Here is a 17572-nt window from a genome sequence, read left to right as displayed (position 1 = left end):
CTGGAGGGCGGATACTAATTACGTGACACATTTATAAACGTAATAATACAACCTATTATAGTTAAAATGTATACAGGATCGTGATTTGATTGCAAAGAATGCCTTAAACACTGTATGTAATTTTTTACTTCATTTGTCATTATTAAAAAACGTTTTTATACTTTCAATTTTTTTTTACATATTATTTTCTATCAATAAGGTCACATAGGTATGCATTTCATACATTATGCATTTTCAATGCTAATTGATTTAATGAGCCATGCTTAAAACTCATCAATCAAAACAGGGAATGAAACTGTTTAGGAACAAGAGACCTAGCGACGATATGTATTTAAAAAGGAAGAATATCCATTAGCTGCACAGTATAACAGAAATGAAGGTTCCAGTTATACTGGCCGTGTTGTGTCTCACTATTGGATATGGACACAGCTGTAAATGTTCCAAGATTCCGACCAATGGCTGTAAATCCCAATATTGTAAGATTTGTTTTTATTTCACTTCTACTTTTTGTTATTAGTCTTTTTAAACAAAATCACATTAAAGGATTATATCGTGTAGATAATATACAGAGTTTATGTAAATAATGCTGTGAACGTAAAGTATTTTCTAATTATTTTCTTTGGTTTTCTTTTAAGTTCGTCAAACAGATGAAATCAAATTATTTTAAATCGAAAGCAAATTGACCCTCTCCTAGTGCCATCACATGGGCTCTTTGAGGAGTACATGTTAGACAGCAGGTGTAGGTTAGAAATCGTAGTCATATAGTATTAGTTTTTAGATCTCTACAACATAAAGACTCCACTATGTAATTATACACTTGTACATTGTATTTAACTTCATACAATACCTTTTGGTTCTGATCTAAGTTAAGGACTACCTTTAACAGTGGTTATGTATTCAAAATATTGATACAAAGAGATTGAGATGCAAAATTATATGGATAAATTTTGAAAATTGAGGATTCCTGCTCGTGTCCTCAGTTTTACGAGGAACAATATATTCAGTTTCTCTTGACCATTGTGAGAAATTAATTGAACTGTTGTCTTTTTTATATTCTTCCTTTCGACATCTGGGCAAATCATATATGGCATTTTCCATGGACAAATCAGACTCATATCTCATACATAAAGTGCCTTTTGTCAGATTGTGCATACAACGTTTCTAGGTCAAATGACAAAATAATTTTGTACCTTTTTAAACGTTAATTATGCTTGTTTGAATCAAAGATACATGTGCTTTTCGACGACTACCACACCACCGTTAGCAAATGTCGTTTTTTTCCTCATAGGGGGTTGACGAAGACTTTTAAAAAGTTGTAAAATTCTATATTTCGAAATTTAGAAAGAAAACTAAACAACTAAAAATTCTTTGCTTTTTAGCCCATTGTTATCAGTTAAGATCTTGCTTTGAACAAAGATTAAAATTATCATGAGGTTATTCATTAGAAATGTTTGTGTGTTGACCTTGCATTGCTTGATTTTATTACAAGTCGTCAGTCGTATTTCGCCAATTGAATAAAGAACACCTTTACGATTTTGTGTGTTTACAACCATAGTAGTTTATTGGTACATTGAAAAGTTATATTATTGATTTTCATTAGAACATACTTTGTATTATATGAAATCTTGTTTATAACTCATCATAAAACTCATTTTTATTTATACATGTACTTTACAGAAAGAGTGTTTTTTTTCAAAGGGGCTCTTTTGATGACCATAAAAACTGTCCCTAAACGTCTTTTAACCAAAAGCACTGTCGGTGAGCCAGAATGAATCAAGTGGAAAGAACATATGATCCGGACAAGGATTTCATCTTAGTTTTTCTCGTAGCTTCGATGTAAAATATTGTCTTAAGATCACTGCACACCCTCTTCCCACTATGTTCCCGTAGGTGACAAATGTGCAAGATTTGGTCAAGAAAGTATAAAATATGCTCATCACTTAATATTTGGTTTGTTCTTTTATTTGTTGTTATTGTTTTAGCAATTCTTGGCACTGTACTAGGAGCGCTGCCAATCGGAATACCTCCAGAAGACGAGAGAATCTACACAGTTTTTGTGCATAGGATTTATAAGGTTTTTATAAATCTCGAAACTATCCCTTAGTACTGATATAAAGCTAACGAAGGCGTTAAAGGTCTTCTATTCATATTGTGTGTTACTTGAAGGTTGATCACATTTTTAAAATGAAATTTTGACACAGTGAAACAGATCATACAGCCACAGTATTCTACCAGTTTAATCAAATTTGACCTTGTTTTCGCGTCAAGGTCACTACCCTTTTCCTCATCTTAATTTTGATTTTTTTTTTATGCTTCCAGTATTAAATATTTCTGATATTTTACAAATTATCAAGACCTTATATAAAAATAAAGCTCAACAGAAAAGATTTTATTTTGACCATGTAAAAAAAGAAATTCCCATTTGAGTGATTTTTTTACACTTTTTTTCATAAAAGAAACGATTACCAAAACAAATAAAAATGTACTATGATAGGCAACTCATATTTTAAAAACATATTCTGAACCCCAAGTATCTTATTATTAGTTCACACAAGTTGAAAAACTCCAACATTAATAAAAAAAAATGCTAATTATACTCATAGATCTACGGCAGTTCTGAATTGCAAAACCATGTGATATTTTCCTACGTAAATATTCGGCCAAAAACTTAGTCCTTGTTAGATTCTAAAAAAAAAGAAAAATATTTTATTTTAATTTCCTTTCATATTGATTTAATGAACATTTATTCAAATTAACTTTTGACAAGTCAAAAACCAGAAAAACTCCTTCCTTAATGCTGACATGAATTCATACATGTTATGAACTTTTAACAGATGGATCATGAATACCGTTTACAAAAAAGAAAATTTGTGTTTGCTGTCACATTTATAGTTTTTCTCTTGTTTCAAGTGTGATTCAACTTTAGCATGCAGGAACATTTAAAACATTTGGATGAACAAGTTTGAAACGAACCATCAATTTATTTAGAACACTTATGTTGCTTGTGTAAAAGATATAGAACATTAATCTTCAGGCAGACCAACCACTCCCTTTCATAGTACAAATACGCGCATACGTGGAGGGACACCGCTGTGGTTTACTTTTGACTCCCGGAAGTCAATATGTGATATCCGGTAGGATTCAAGTTTTGCGTTTTCTTTTACATGCCATCATCAGCAATAAAAGAAACAATAAAAATATTAACCAGATGAAGTTAATCTTATTCTAGTTGAATTACTTTAACAATTTAATATAAATTCAATGATCAGTTTTCTTACTTTGAATTAAACGGTGTATGTATTTGTAAATTGAGTTCATGCATGATAGATAATAAAAATGCGATAAAGTTTTTTTCACTGATCTATTAATAAAATCTTCAGGATCCTATAGTGGTTTCACGTTAAGGACAAACCATTGTCTGTACACTCGTCTCTTTAGCCTGATTCCTCCCATTGAACAAATGAATATTGATTGCCCTAATCGTCATATTCATCGTTATTAAACCTGATTAACGTTGGTAAGTGATTTAACAAAAGTTGTCTGAATATGATTAAATATAAGTTTTTGAAATGGTTTAGCTGGAAAAAAATTGCGCCATGGCTTCAAATTATGTAAATGTTTTCATTAATGGCTATACACCAAAGGGTTCGTAAATTTGGTACTATTTTTCTTTTGCAGAAAGAAGAAAGAGAAAATGGATTATTAGCTACTTTTTCTTTGCCAATAAAACCAAACAAATCAAAGAACACAAATGCAGGTTGTTGCTTTATATGCAGTTTGTTGCTTTATTTTAAAAAAAAGTTTTACTGGAAAATCCTTCAAGGAGTGATTAAAATTACTCAACTATGTACGTGATTAAAAGAAGGGTTTCCCTTCAGAAAGCTTGATCCCTGTAGAACTATTTCCCAATCTTGCATCATATATACTTTTAAAGTTTAAAGGGACTTGGGCATGATTTGACTTAAAATTGTTAAATTTTTGTTTCCATTCTCAATGTTCATACTGATAAATATAGAAGTTAATAATGATGTGTCAAAATTTGAAAGTCAAATATCAAGTTATAAGCAAGATACAGAGTTTATAATTCTTTGTTTTGTAAACAAATCTCGAATAATTTCATTGTTTTACATATGTGTTGTATTGGTGAAAGTTTCAATCAAATGTATCTTTCTTTTGTTGACAATAGTATTTATGAATATATTGAATTAGTTTAAATTGCTTTTTACATGTCATTTTGTCTACGAAATGGCAATTCTCTACATTACATTTTCTGTAAACAACTATAAGACTTGAGCTTTGTTTACATAACAATCAATTCTTACCCCTGTATTTCGCTTGTAACGTGCTTTTAACATTCGATATTTTGGTAAATCATGTAAAATGCACCAGTAAACCATTTTATACATAACAAAGGCACCGCTATGCGGAGCATCCCCTCGCGACACGAGTTATATTGTGTGGGGATGCATTATTTAGGAATATATTGCTATGTAAATGTAAATGAGGAAACCACATTCTACTAACCCTCCATTACTTCAAAAACTACGTTTTGTTTACCTGTACTAGATCTAAGTCCAAAAAATATCAAGTTGTTGATTTGAACTGCTTACTTTCACTTTGGTTTCAAAGAAGTGAAGTGGAAGTAGTTATTGTCAAATCGTACATAAGATTTCTGTTTAAAATTGTGTTATTTTAACGATATATCAAAAAGTACTCAATTAATTGACTTGAAAACTACCAGGTTTTGTCATTTTACATGTACCATGCCAAATAGGTATACGAAGTTTGATAAATTTCCGTGCAAGGATTTTCTTTAACTTGCTTCCAAGCTAAACACACATATACACCCAGCAGCGATGCTATATCCCCTTTGCAACAAGTTGCGCGAGGGGATAATAACAAACATTCAAAAACACATTAATATGGAACGCCATGGCTGCCTTATAGCATTAAACTATAGTTCTATTATGTCAATTTGTTATTACACGATGTCAATATCATTACATGGTGGTAATATATCTTTACGTTTGGTCAAATCATTATAATATGATGTCAAAGACCCATTATGTGATGTCAACATATCTTTACACGATGTCAACTTTTTACGCCGTGATGGGAAATTATCCTTACAATGTGTCAACATTTAATAACGAGGTGTAAATTTATTCTTATTTGATGTCAAAATATGATGACATTATGTCTACAATATATGACATGGGGCAAATATTACCTTCCGTTATGTCATTTTTTCATTACATGAAATGTTATCTTTGTCCTATTGCATTAAACTACAGCTATAATATGTCAATTTGTTATTACATGCTGTCTAATATACCATAACTTGGTGTTTATACATCTTTACGTTTGGTCAAATCATTATAATGTGATGTCAAAAACCTATTAGGTGAAGCCAACATACCTTTACACAATGTCAACTTTTTACGCCGTGATGGATATTTATCCCTACAGTGTGTCAACATTTAATAACGGGGTGTAAATTTATTCTTATTTGATGTCAAAATATGATGACATTATGTCTACACTACATTACTTGGGGCAAATATTATCTTACGTTATGTCATCACGGCATTTCATGATGCAAACATTGTATTACTCCAGGTAAAGATTTTCTTACTCTTTGTCTCTACTGTATGACGTGATGTAAATTTATCCCTACGATAAGACAACACTATATTATATATCCTTATATTTTGTCTAAACTGTATAACAGTTCGTAAATGCATCGTACCATTAAGGCACTATTCATTAACTTGTTATCAAAACTTTATTACGTGACTTAAAAATACTTTACATTTCGTCCAATTTTTACGGTAATATGTGAGATAATCTTTACAAGAAGACAGTTCTATATTTTTATGAGGTCAATATGTTTCAGCATGATCGATATCTCGAATTTTCATTTACTGGTGTTAAGTTTTTAAAGAATTTGTTAAATTGTGATCACATTATGTTAATGACTATACCGATCTATACATGTATGTACATGCACATTTAGAAACGATTTCTGAATTTTCCATGCACTGAGAAAAATGGAGGAAATTCTACTCAAACTAGGATTCAATAGCCTTGTTTTGCGGTTTAATGAGAAAAAAATAACACCCGATCTTGTCTGTAAGTATGTTCACCTTCAGACATTATGAAATTAAGACTAGAACGCCTAAGATATGGAAGCCTTGTAAGCATGCGAGGCTCCGATTTCAAAATTCGTTATGAAATTGGAGAAGAAGTTCTTGAAAATCTGATGGAATTGGGATTTGCTGTATCAGATATGTCAAAACTATTATCGGGTTCCGAAAGGACAATTTACCGAAGAATGACACAGTATGGTCTAAGAAGCCAATGTTACACGGATATTTCTGACGATGCGTTGGACGAATGTTTGGGAAATGTTCTTGTACAATTTCCTCGTTGTGGTGAAAAGATGATTAGGCAACTTTTAGTTACAAAAGGAATAAAGGTAAACAGAAAATTGTAATTCCACCAAGACTTACAGTATCTTAAATTTATTGATTTATTATTGATAAGTACTTTATAAATGGCCAATTTATCAACACTTATTAAAAAAAACCTATTGAAATGAGAAGAAATAATAAAAGACTTAATACTTCACATTCAATATATGTTTAAATAGAATATACTAGATGAAGGTGACTTATCATTTTTCTCATTTTCTCGGCACGCGAATTAAAGCTAGTTTAAAATATAGTTTCAATTACAGATTACAAGATCCCGTCTACGATATGCATTACTAAGAACTGACAGCGATGGAATTGAACAACGAAAGAAGAGGCGCCTACATAAGAGAATTTACAGCGTTGCTGCTCCAAACCATCTTTGGCACATGGACACCAATCACAAATTAATCAGATGGAACTTAGTTATTGCTGGAGGCATTGACGGCTTTAGTCGATTTGTGGTCTTTCTGAAATGTGTCGACAATAATAGAGCAGATACCATTTTCACCTGTTTTGAATCCGGTGTTCAAAATTACGGAGTACCATTACGCGTGCGTTCAGACCAAGGACTGGAAAATCTTACAGTAGCTGAATATATGACAAGAGTTCATGGATCTGATAAATCTATTATAGTTTGAAAAAGCACGCATAACCAACGAATAGAAAGATTATGGCGAGACATATTCGAAGGCGTTCTTTCATATTTCTACGACCTCTTTTACTTCATGGAGGAACAAAATTTATTAGACCCTTTGAATGAAACCCACACCATTGCGCTGCACTATGTGTACAAGGACATAATCAATGTCAACTTTGGTATTTGGCGAGAAGCATGGAATAGGCATAAAATAAGAACAGTGAATGCCTCCCCGTCATGCTTATTTACCGCTGGACGCTTCAATATGCCCACACCATCAGTTGAAGTAGAAGATTTTGAAAGTGGATTCAATTATGCAGTTGATCAGCAAAGTGACCAACGGCCAACTCTGCTACCTCTTCATTATAATATCACACAAAGGTGCAAAAATCTACTAGCTAATGAATGTCCCCGCGATTGGGAGTCACTTGAGTTTGGTATTGATGTATACGAGAAAACACTTAGAATATAAGGTGAATAAAATGTTACTGCTTTGTAACCTACATGTAAGACCTTTCTTTCTGATTGTTCTGTATACGTGTCAGCAATCGTCGGAGATCCTCGAAAGAATTGTAAGCTCTTTGCCTTTTTTCTGCGATGAGTAAAAAACGACAGAAAATTGTATCTCAATTTATTCTTCATAGACTGTAATTATTGTGATTTATATGAAGAAAAAATAAAGAGCCCAATAAAACATATCGATTTATTAAAACAAACATAATTAATACAAAAAACTCAAAATTGTCATTTTAGACCAATCTAACTCTACATTTAATCAAGAGGCACACTTTTCTACATTGCAAAACAAACATAGATATTGAAATATTAAAGCTCTTAAAGGCGAGGCGTCACCTTAATGAGACCACGTTCATCACAACATGTGTATAATTAAAATATTTTATAGTATTGTATAGTACAATACATATTTACTGTATTGGGTCATATTTACAGCTTGATTTATCATACTATATTATAAATTATGATACAATGTGATACTTTTGAATATGATACTGTATCATTGGATATGATAAAAAAGTTATCCAATACGATATGATACATAACATGATGTGATATTTTATCCAATTCATATTATCCAATATTGTAACATATCATGATAAGATATCGTATGATACAACATTGCACTTCATAATATTTTTATTATGATACAATATTTCATTATATGATACAATTTCCTATACAATTTATATTTAACCAATATTAATTAAAATAAATATGGCCATCAAAGGGCACAGGCTCCAAAATCATTAGCCCTCATTAAAGACCTAAAAAAAAACCTCTATAGTATCTGGAATTTTTGGATCAGATTTAGCCTCCAAGTTTTGGGAAGATAAGACAAGTAATAACTTTGATACAGGCTGTACTTTAATTATAACCACATTGTGGTCATCCTGAGTTTATTGGTCATAATTTGAACTTGAATGACCCACTGTGAAAAATTGAAACACATACCTGTCCAGTACAATTCATTTAAGAATTATATTTTGATCAAGCTTACTTAAGCTTTGGAAATAAAATACATAAATATAAACTTAGATGGGCCTTAAACTTCTTAAAAACAAAACACTCAATGAAAATGCCTGAACAGTCATCGAAGAATGATTGTACATGTATATGAATAAAAAAAATTAATAAAAATATTTAAAGAATTGTTCAGGAATTTCACATTTTGGTACACAAACAAGAAACCAACAGACCTTAATCAACAGTCATTCGAGTATCCTTGCAAAAATACAGACCTGTCTAATGAGTATCTCTGCCTGAAATCTTTCAAAAAGGACTATGAAACCTGTAATTTTGGCGAAAAACTCTAAGATCATAAGAGAGCTGCATAACCTGATATTGAAAAGGTGCAAGCTAGACTGTTAGGACCCATGTTTGTTAACTTTCAAGATTTTCATAGATCATAAAATAAAACAAGATGACTAATATACTTTTTATTTCAATTAACCTACCATCCCCCATTCCCAGGGGCTAGACAGAAACTCTCCTTGTGGAGCATTTAAATGAAGAGAAAAAAAACCCACACCAAAATCCACTACTATCAATTTTTTTCAATATCCAACAATTGTTGCTGCATTACCATCTGGCATTTATCCCTAAATCATTTTAATGATTTATTACTAAATATGAACAATCAAGGGCAGATAACTCCATTAACTGTTGACCCCCCCCCCCCCATTAAAAAAAATCTTTCCAAATTCTTTCACATTATCTTAACTTTTATAAACATCTATATTCTTTCTGTTTTCAAAATATTTGAATTTACTCATTTCCTTCATTAAAATTCCAGAGCAGAAAAAAATTATATGACATAACACCCCTCCCCTTACCATAACCCTTACCTTTCATGAAGGTGATATGTTATATACATGTAATTAGTTAAATGACAGCTTTATATTATTATTTTCTAAATATGCGGTCAATAATAGTCTTGTCCTAGGGCCTGAACCCCTGACCCAGGAGCTATGAGTTTCACAATTTTGGTAAAGAGCTTCATTAACATCATGCATTCAGTTTTATACTCACATCTTTAATTGAGTGGAGAAGATGATTTTGAAATATTTGGCTTTTTTTAATGCATATTTGGCCCTGCCTACAATGCCCCGTGGGTGAGGCGCTTACATGTAACACCAAAAACAGTCACAATTGGCAATATACTTTTTAACAAAAAGTTAAAAATGTAAAATTGTACACGGACAACATACTATGATGACGGATAAAGACCCAGCTATGGCAATGAGGGACTCAGTTGACCTAAAAACAATCATTTTGTTTCCTATACAGTGACAGTACAGTAGAATAAAAGGGTTTTTTAAATTGCAATTATTTTTATAGTTTCTACTCAAAATATATATCCTAGGAGGGGCATGAACATTTCCTCTCTTAGATGCTTCACAAAAGTTTGATCATGCAAGGGAATTTTTGATAATTACAGAAAAGAAGAAGAAAATGTTCAAAAGTTATAGACAATGATGGACAAATATGTCACATGAGTGAAATCAAATTGCAAAAAATTTGAATTATTCATAGTTTGACATCTCTCTCTATCTGAAGTTACAGTATGATGTTCCAAAATGAAATCATTTTAATCCAAAGTAACTGTTGGAAAAAGAATAATCATAAAAATCAAACAAAACATCAGTAGTAGGAATGTCCTCAAGTTTCTCTGGAATGAAAAGATTTAATTTATTGATGCAAGTGTTGGAGGTAGGTAGAAGTGAAGTTCCAGACAAGACAAAACATAAAGATGGGGGGGAGTGCATATCCAAGTATTGGTTCCTCATCTGCTCCGGTAACAAACTGCAATATACTGTTCAACGTTACATTGCCTCTACGACCACCTGAAAATAAAGTTGTAATGCATCAAGACTGAAATTTCAGAAAAGCAAAAATATTTTTTTAAAATGGAAGGAAAGTTAGCAAGCTCCAATGCAAAATAAAAACAAGGGGCCCATGTGCCATATTGCTCCCCTGAGCAACAATAGGCATGATAAAATGATTAAAATCAGCTTAATGCAGAGTTTATGAAATCCGCCCGTCCAACCAGCAAAATTGGTAAATATTTCCAGGAATTTTCCTTATCTTATCGATCAAATGACTGGTAATATAACACGACCAAATCAAGAATTTAATTTCTTTACAAGCAGGATTGAAATGTTTGCATACACATTTAATTTAACAAAACGATTCACACTTGACAAGATCTTAGCATATTGTAAGGGTAGGCTAAAGAAGGAAAAAATGGAAGATGAGATACTTAAAATCAGGTCTCAGACAGCTATTATTAGACAGGTATGATTTTCAATTTTTTGTTCATTAAAGAACTATATTTTAATTTCATTTGCAAACAAGAGGCCCATGGGCCACATCGCTCACCTGAGGAACAATAGGTATGATAAAGTCAGCTTAATGGAGTCATAATACAAACGATCTGGACAATGTACAATAATACATGTAGATCCTGTATAAATAAAATCCATTTTTCCCCCTTGGAACTCGGATAGCCCTGATTGCTGCCATTATTTACAAGAGCAGACTTTAATCACTGCTCCTGCACATATATAGGGACTCAACGTTACGCAGGCAGGAATGACCGCACACCTACGCAACTGAACAGGTACCAACGTTAACGCAAGCAGGGATGACCACACACTTGCGCCAACAGCTCAACCTAACACAAGCAGGGAGTACCGCACACTTGCGCTAGAAAGGCTAGAACACCAGTAGGGATGACCATACACTAGTGCTCCGCCGCAACCACCACCAATACAAGCAGGTATGACCGCACACTTGTATTAATGCGATACAGGGCAGGAATGACCGCACACTCGTAGGTTAGAAAACACGAAGATTAGATAGAGCAGGGATGTCCACACACTCAATCTATCCATACCTGTTCAAGGTTAAACCCAAACAATCACTCCTCAAAATGCAATAGACACTGTCCCTATATATGTGCCGGCCTAAAATAATTCATAGTATCAAAAAATTGGAAATCAAAAATAAACAAGCTAATCCGGCCTAACCCAAAACTACTTATGCAGAACAACTTATATACATTGAATATTAATTATTGTATAAAAATAATCATCACAATAATTGGTTAACAGTGGATGCATTTATAAAAAATAACAATAAATCAGGGGCAATAACTCAATACAGTAATACAAAAAGATTCTAATGAAAAAATAGCTGCCTGCTTCAATTTTAAAGTCATATCACATGTTGAGTATTGCAGTTCTCAAAAAGATCCTTTACAATTGTTTATATATGGGATATTTAGCTACATCAACTCTGAATCTTCTTGTGAGGCCGAAGAATTGTCCTGGCGCCAAAGTCTTAACAATTATAAAGAATCATCTTGCTGATTAGTTTCTGAGAAGAAGATTTTTAAAGATTAACTCTATATATTCCTATGTAAAACTTTAACACCCCCCCCCCCCAATGTGGCCTCACCCTACCCCCAGGGATCATGATTTTCACAACTTTGAATCTACACTACCTGAGAATGCTTCCACACAAGTTTCAGCTTTCCTGGCTGATTAGTTTCTGAGAAGAAGATTTTTAAAGATTTACTCTATATTTTCCTATGTAAAACTTCGACCCCCCATTTTGGCCCCACCCTACCCCCAGGGGTCATGATTTTCACAACTTTGAATCTACACTACCTGAGGATGCTTCCACACAAGTTTCAGCTTTCCTGGCTGTTTAGTTTCTGAGAAGAAGATTTTTAAAGATTTACTCTATATATTCCTATGTAAATCTTCGACCCCCCCATTGTGGCCCACCCTACCCCCAGGGGTCATGATTTTCACAACTTTGAATCTAAACTCCCTGAGGATGCTTCCACACAAGTTTCAGCTTTCCTGGCTTTCTGGTTCTTGAGGAGAAGATTTTTGAAAATTTCTAGAAATTTTTCATTAATTTCTAATTATCTCCCCTTGAAAACGGTTGTGGCCCTTAATTTTCACAACTTTGAATCCCCTTTGACTAAGGATGATTTGTGCCAAGTTTGGTTGAAATTAGCCCAGTAGTTCTTGAGAAGATGTTGATAATGTGAAAAGTTTACGGACAGACGGACGACAGACAAAATGTGATCAGAATAGCTCACTTGAGCTTTCAGCTCAGGTGAGCTAAAAATGAAACAAAACATTAAAAAACCTTTAATATTTTTCCACAAATTTTTATCCTTCTTATGTTTCGTCATTTAGTTCAACCATACTCCGTATGCAACATGACTCCTGTCAACCACAAGAAGTAGTAGTCGCCAGTTCACTTTGACTTTCGCTTAACGAGAAAATTACTCAGATTTTAAAATATTTGTAAAACATTTTTAAGCCTGTGCACCAGATAATAGTTATTATTTTTATACAACCTAGCTATGCTTACATTTTGAATGTAAAGAAATTAAAAGTAAAGAGTGGAGGCTAAGGGAAATTTTCTCTACATAAATTGGTCATTTTTTAAACAATTTCGTATCTTTTATTTGAAAGCCAAACATGGACCTCAGACCGGTAAATTTCATCAACTCACCGGTCCACTTGACCAGTGATTTTTTTTTATTTAAAAAACACAAAATAAAATATCTGCACAATTTGGTATATATACAATACATGCATACATTTCTAACTAGATTCTCATGTGCTTCTCATGAGCTGCTCATGAGCATTTGTTAGAATGTTTGGTACAGGATAAATACATTTAGATCCTCTATAAATAACCCCCCCCCCCCTTTCGAATATTCTTATGTTTATAATCAAGTCCCTTTTATAACAATGATTTTATAGTCATTCACATGATGAGCATTGCAGTTCTCAAAAAGATTCTAAACAATATTTATATATGGGATATAAATCTACATCAAACTCTGAACCTTTGTGAGGCCCAATAATCGTCCAGGGGCCAAAGATTAAACAATTTAAAAGAATCAGGAATATATATAAATGCTTGCATATTAGTAAAAGCATATATAATAACATTTCAGTTTGTGTGAATATTAAAATGTTTTCCTTTGTACAACTTAATCCCCAATGTAGCTCCACACTACTCCTAAAGATTGTGATTTGAACAAATTTGAATCTACACTATCTGAAGTTGCTTTCAATCACTTAAATTACAGTTTTTCTAGGCAAATGATTTTTAGAAAAAGATTTATATTCAGTAAAACTTCGTTATCTCAAACTAGACAGGACTGTTTAAAAACTTTGAGATATTTGAGTATTCAAGACATTGAGGAAATATTACTTTAAAAATAACTGGTTGGGACTTACAGATCACTTCAAAATGATCTATTGAGATATGATCAGATATCTTAATATTTTCTACTTAAAGATCAATAACTAATATTCAAGTAAAAATTAATAACAATAAATGATTAAAATTAAATGTTTATCCTCCACACACACACACATCCCCCATCAATCCTGGCTGTAAAGATTCAGAGTCTAATCTTACATTCTTATACATTTGTACAGCAACAAATTTTAAATCATTCCTTGATTGGTATTTTTCTCTTGATGCACTTAGAGATTTTGGAAATTGCATTTTAATTTTTAAGGTAAACAAAATGTAATATGTATTCGGGGCAATTGTAAAGTCTCCTTACAAAGCAGGGTCATCATTAGGCCAGGAACTACCCACATGGGTCAAACACTACATATGATTAAGAAAAATACTTTATTATTTCCAGTTCTGGAAAGTCAGGGTGTCTCCAGGGGGGCATAACCTATATACAATTTGATGCGCAATGACACAAAGAGCAAGAATAAATATGGTTTAGGGATGGGAATCTCAAAAGTTATCAAAATAATATATCATCACCTTTCCTATTTCTGGGATATGCTTGTGCCAGGTTTGGTTGATGTAATTAGCCTAGTGGTTCTGAATTAAGTAAAAGCTGAAAGTTTGATAAGTTTATGATAAAAACAATGCCAAAAAGCTGAAAGTTTGATAAGTTTATGATAAAAACAATGCCAACAACAGCGATGGACACATTTTGATCAAAAAAGCTCAGTTGAACAAATAAAGAGAATTTAAGACAAAAATGCTACAATGTAGGTATCATTATGCATTCTAAAGTGGGAGGTCAAACAGATCCTTTCCAATCCAAAGAGATTACATGCAGTCACAAACTTCTTACCGTATACAGACTCAAAGCATCCAGGCCTCTTCTGAGATCATTAATGAAGGTTCTTGGATTTCCACTGTTAAACAATTCTTCCATCAACTCAGGTGTTAAGACTCTGGGAAGTTTTCCATTTTGAATCATGCTTAATGCTGAAATTTATACATCCATATAAATGAGTTATTTATTTCATAAGAATATTTAGAAACGAGGGTAATAGGTACACCTTTAAACATGTCTATGACTCATTATTGTTAAATTGTTCACTCTCCAAAAATAATATCTAATGTAAACTGGCAAATTACCACAAATTCGCTTTCTATTCTTTGAACAAAGAAAAAACTCTCTCTCTCAATGACTCTCTCATCTCTCTCACACACACCCCACACCCGCATCAGATATTGCATATCCTATACCCACCCATTATTTTCCCTACAGTTTCATAATCTTCTGACCATTCCCTAACTGGCTGGAAAATTTTTGCTTCATTTCTTGCAATACTAAAACAAATTACTCCTTTCTCGGTCCACCCAGGTCAATCGATGTCTACAAAATTGAAAATAAAGAAACATCAGTAAATTAAATTATGCAGGATTTTCAATAAGGGGGGGGGGGGGGCACATTGAAACAGGAGGCACTATTTACTCTACAGTTGGTGATGAGGATTAAAATTACCCATGTTATTGTTGTGTTAACATAAAAATCATCTACTTTTCACAATGTTAAAGAAATACTCTCTTAATTCTTCTAATTTATGTTTGAGACAATCAAGATGCACAGTAAACTAAATTGTTTAAGACTGTTGATATATTTGACAAATAAATATATAGCTTTTTCAGTTTTAAAATACATGCATGTATCATTTTTTAACTAAAAAAATTACCTCCCCATAAAACTGTACTTCTAAGCAGGTACCTAAATCCTCTATTGCTTTTATTTCTTCAAATGAAGATTCAATTATTCTATTTCTGTCCACCAATATGAAATTGGTCTTCCCTTCAAGCAGATTAGTCTCATCCACAATATCTAATTTCCGTCCTGTTACTATTTTCTTCTGAAAATAGCGTAAAATTTCAGTGGGATCAAATATTCCATTTAGCGTGCAGTACTGAACTGTTGATTCAACAATATTGGATACTGACTGACCCAGTGTGGTTTGGTTTTCTATGGCACTGGAATTTAAGTTTGGTGCACTGGAGTTATTAACAGATTCAACTTCCAGTTTTGCATGTGTTTCTGTTGATTCAAACATGGCTGTTGCAAATGTGTTATCAGGGGTATTAGGAACTACACTAGTTTCCAATAAAGTTGGAGTTGATACTTCATTAAAAGCCGTGGTGATAGACTCAGAGTCAACATCTGCCTGAATATCCAAGTCTGGTAAGTATCCCTCGTCCACTTCGGAACACTGATTGACATGGTCTCGCAATTCTGTGATGGAGAACAATTTTTGGCAAGTGGAGCACGACTCCTTCAGAGTACTAGGGCCTTCTTCAGTTATAACTTTTATGTTCTTCTGGATTGGCCTAATATATATCTTGGCTTGAGTCCCAATGACTTTTTTGAGGAATTCCACTGACCAAGGACAAGAAATTACTTGCAACTCGCGGCAATTGCTTTGACAATGCAACAGTTCAAATCCCCCAACGTCTTTTAACAGGGGAAAGCCATCTATTCTGGTCAACTTTGCAAATACCGTCTCCTCTGTGTCAATCTCTTGGAACTGAATCTTTATAAAGCCAAGTCCAGCATTTTGTAGAGTAAGTTTTTCTGATGTTTTTGATGGCTTAGTTGCCATTCGATCAGCCATGCAAAAGAAATGTCCTGTCCACGTTCTTATAGATCCTTTCTTGTGGCGCTGGCGTGGACCTCCTCTTGTAGGTCGAAATAGCTGCATTACTAAAAATTATAAAGAAACAGTCATATTAGTTAATAGCATTTCCTATATAGTGACATACATGTATAATATATATATATCTATAAGCAGAGATGGGGTAATGGTAATTTGTAATGGTAATTGAGTGTAATTAATTACATATTTTGATGTAATTGAAAGTAATGTGTAATTGGCCAAATTTTCAATTACATGTAATGGTAATATAATCAATTACTTTCAAAAAAGGCATGTAATTCCAATTACTTTTCAATTACACACTGATGTACATATAAATATGAAGCTGCATGTCCACTACCCATTGTTCCCCACACTAACAATGCTACATTTACTAAGGTCAAGTTAGGAAGAGTATAGTTAAAAAGCATTGAACTATTGTTATATAAATCATACTAAAATAATTTCAAAATGATATTTTTCATTGAAATGATTCAATATTTAATCATAAGTTTCCCAAATTTAATTAAGTACATGTATTTGATGATTTGCTTGATTTTTTTTTCTTAAAAAATACTTATTTCCCTTCTTATTAGAATAATTAGTGGGTCAATTATCATTGAACTATTTTAAAAAATCACCACTGCTTAACTTAAAAACAAAATCAGTGTTATCTAAATTATATACACTTTCAAGTCATGCTTTGTAATTGATAGCCTAAAATACATAGAGCTAAAATACAATACATGGCTTCAAAAGGGTTTTAGTTTTTGATACCTTACCACAGGGTAAGTTCCCATAATGCAAACATTTGATAATTACACGTAGGTACAGAACAACAGATGTGAACTGTGTTTTACTAACAACAAGGGCACCGCGAAGCGGAGCATCCCCTCGTGACTTGACTTGTTGTAGGGGAAAATGCATTATTTAGGAAAATACATGTAAATTTTTCAGATCAAAATTCATCAGATCAAAATAAA

The 17572-nt window shown here is 32.8% G+C and overlaps 1 long non-coding RNA gene across 1 annotated transcript; it reads left to right on the top strand.

Moving 5' to 3' along the window:
• The first annotated feature begins 311 nt into the window (after nucleotides 1–311).
• LOC105325507 (uncharacterized) lies at nucleotides 312–3909 on the top strand. Its single transcript, XR_010713324.1, has 5 exons — nucleotides 312–476; nucleotides 1983–2074; nucleotides 3035–3134; nucleotides 3381–3517; nucleotides 3679–3909. It is a non-coding gene; the product is annotated as an uncharacterized lncRNA (long non-coding RNA).
• Nucleotides 3910–17572: the final 13663 nt, after the last annotated feature.

The sequence above is a fragment of the Magallana gigas genome, chromosome 4 (genome assembly GCF_963853765.1).
Source record: "Magallana gigas chromosome 4, xbMagGiga1.1, whole genome shotgun sequence".
NCBI classification, from domain to species: Eukaryota; Metazoa; Mollusca; class Bivalvia; order Ostreida; family Ostreidae; genus Magallana; species Magallana gigas.
This window is presented reverse-complemented; position numbering and strand designations above follow the sequence as displayed.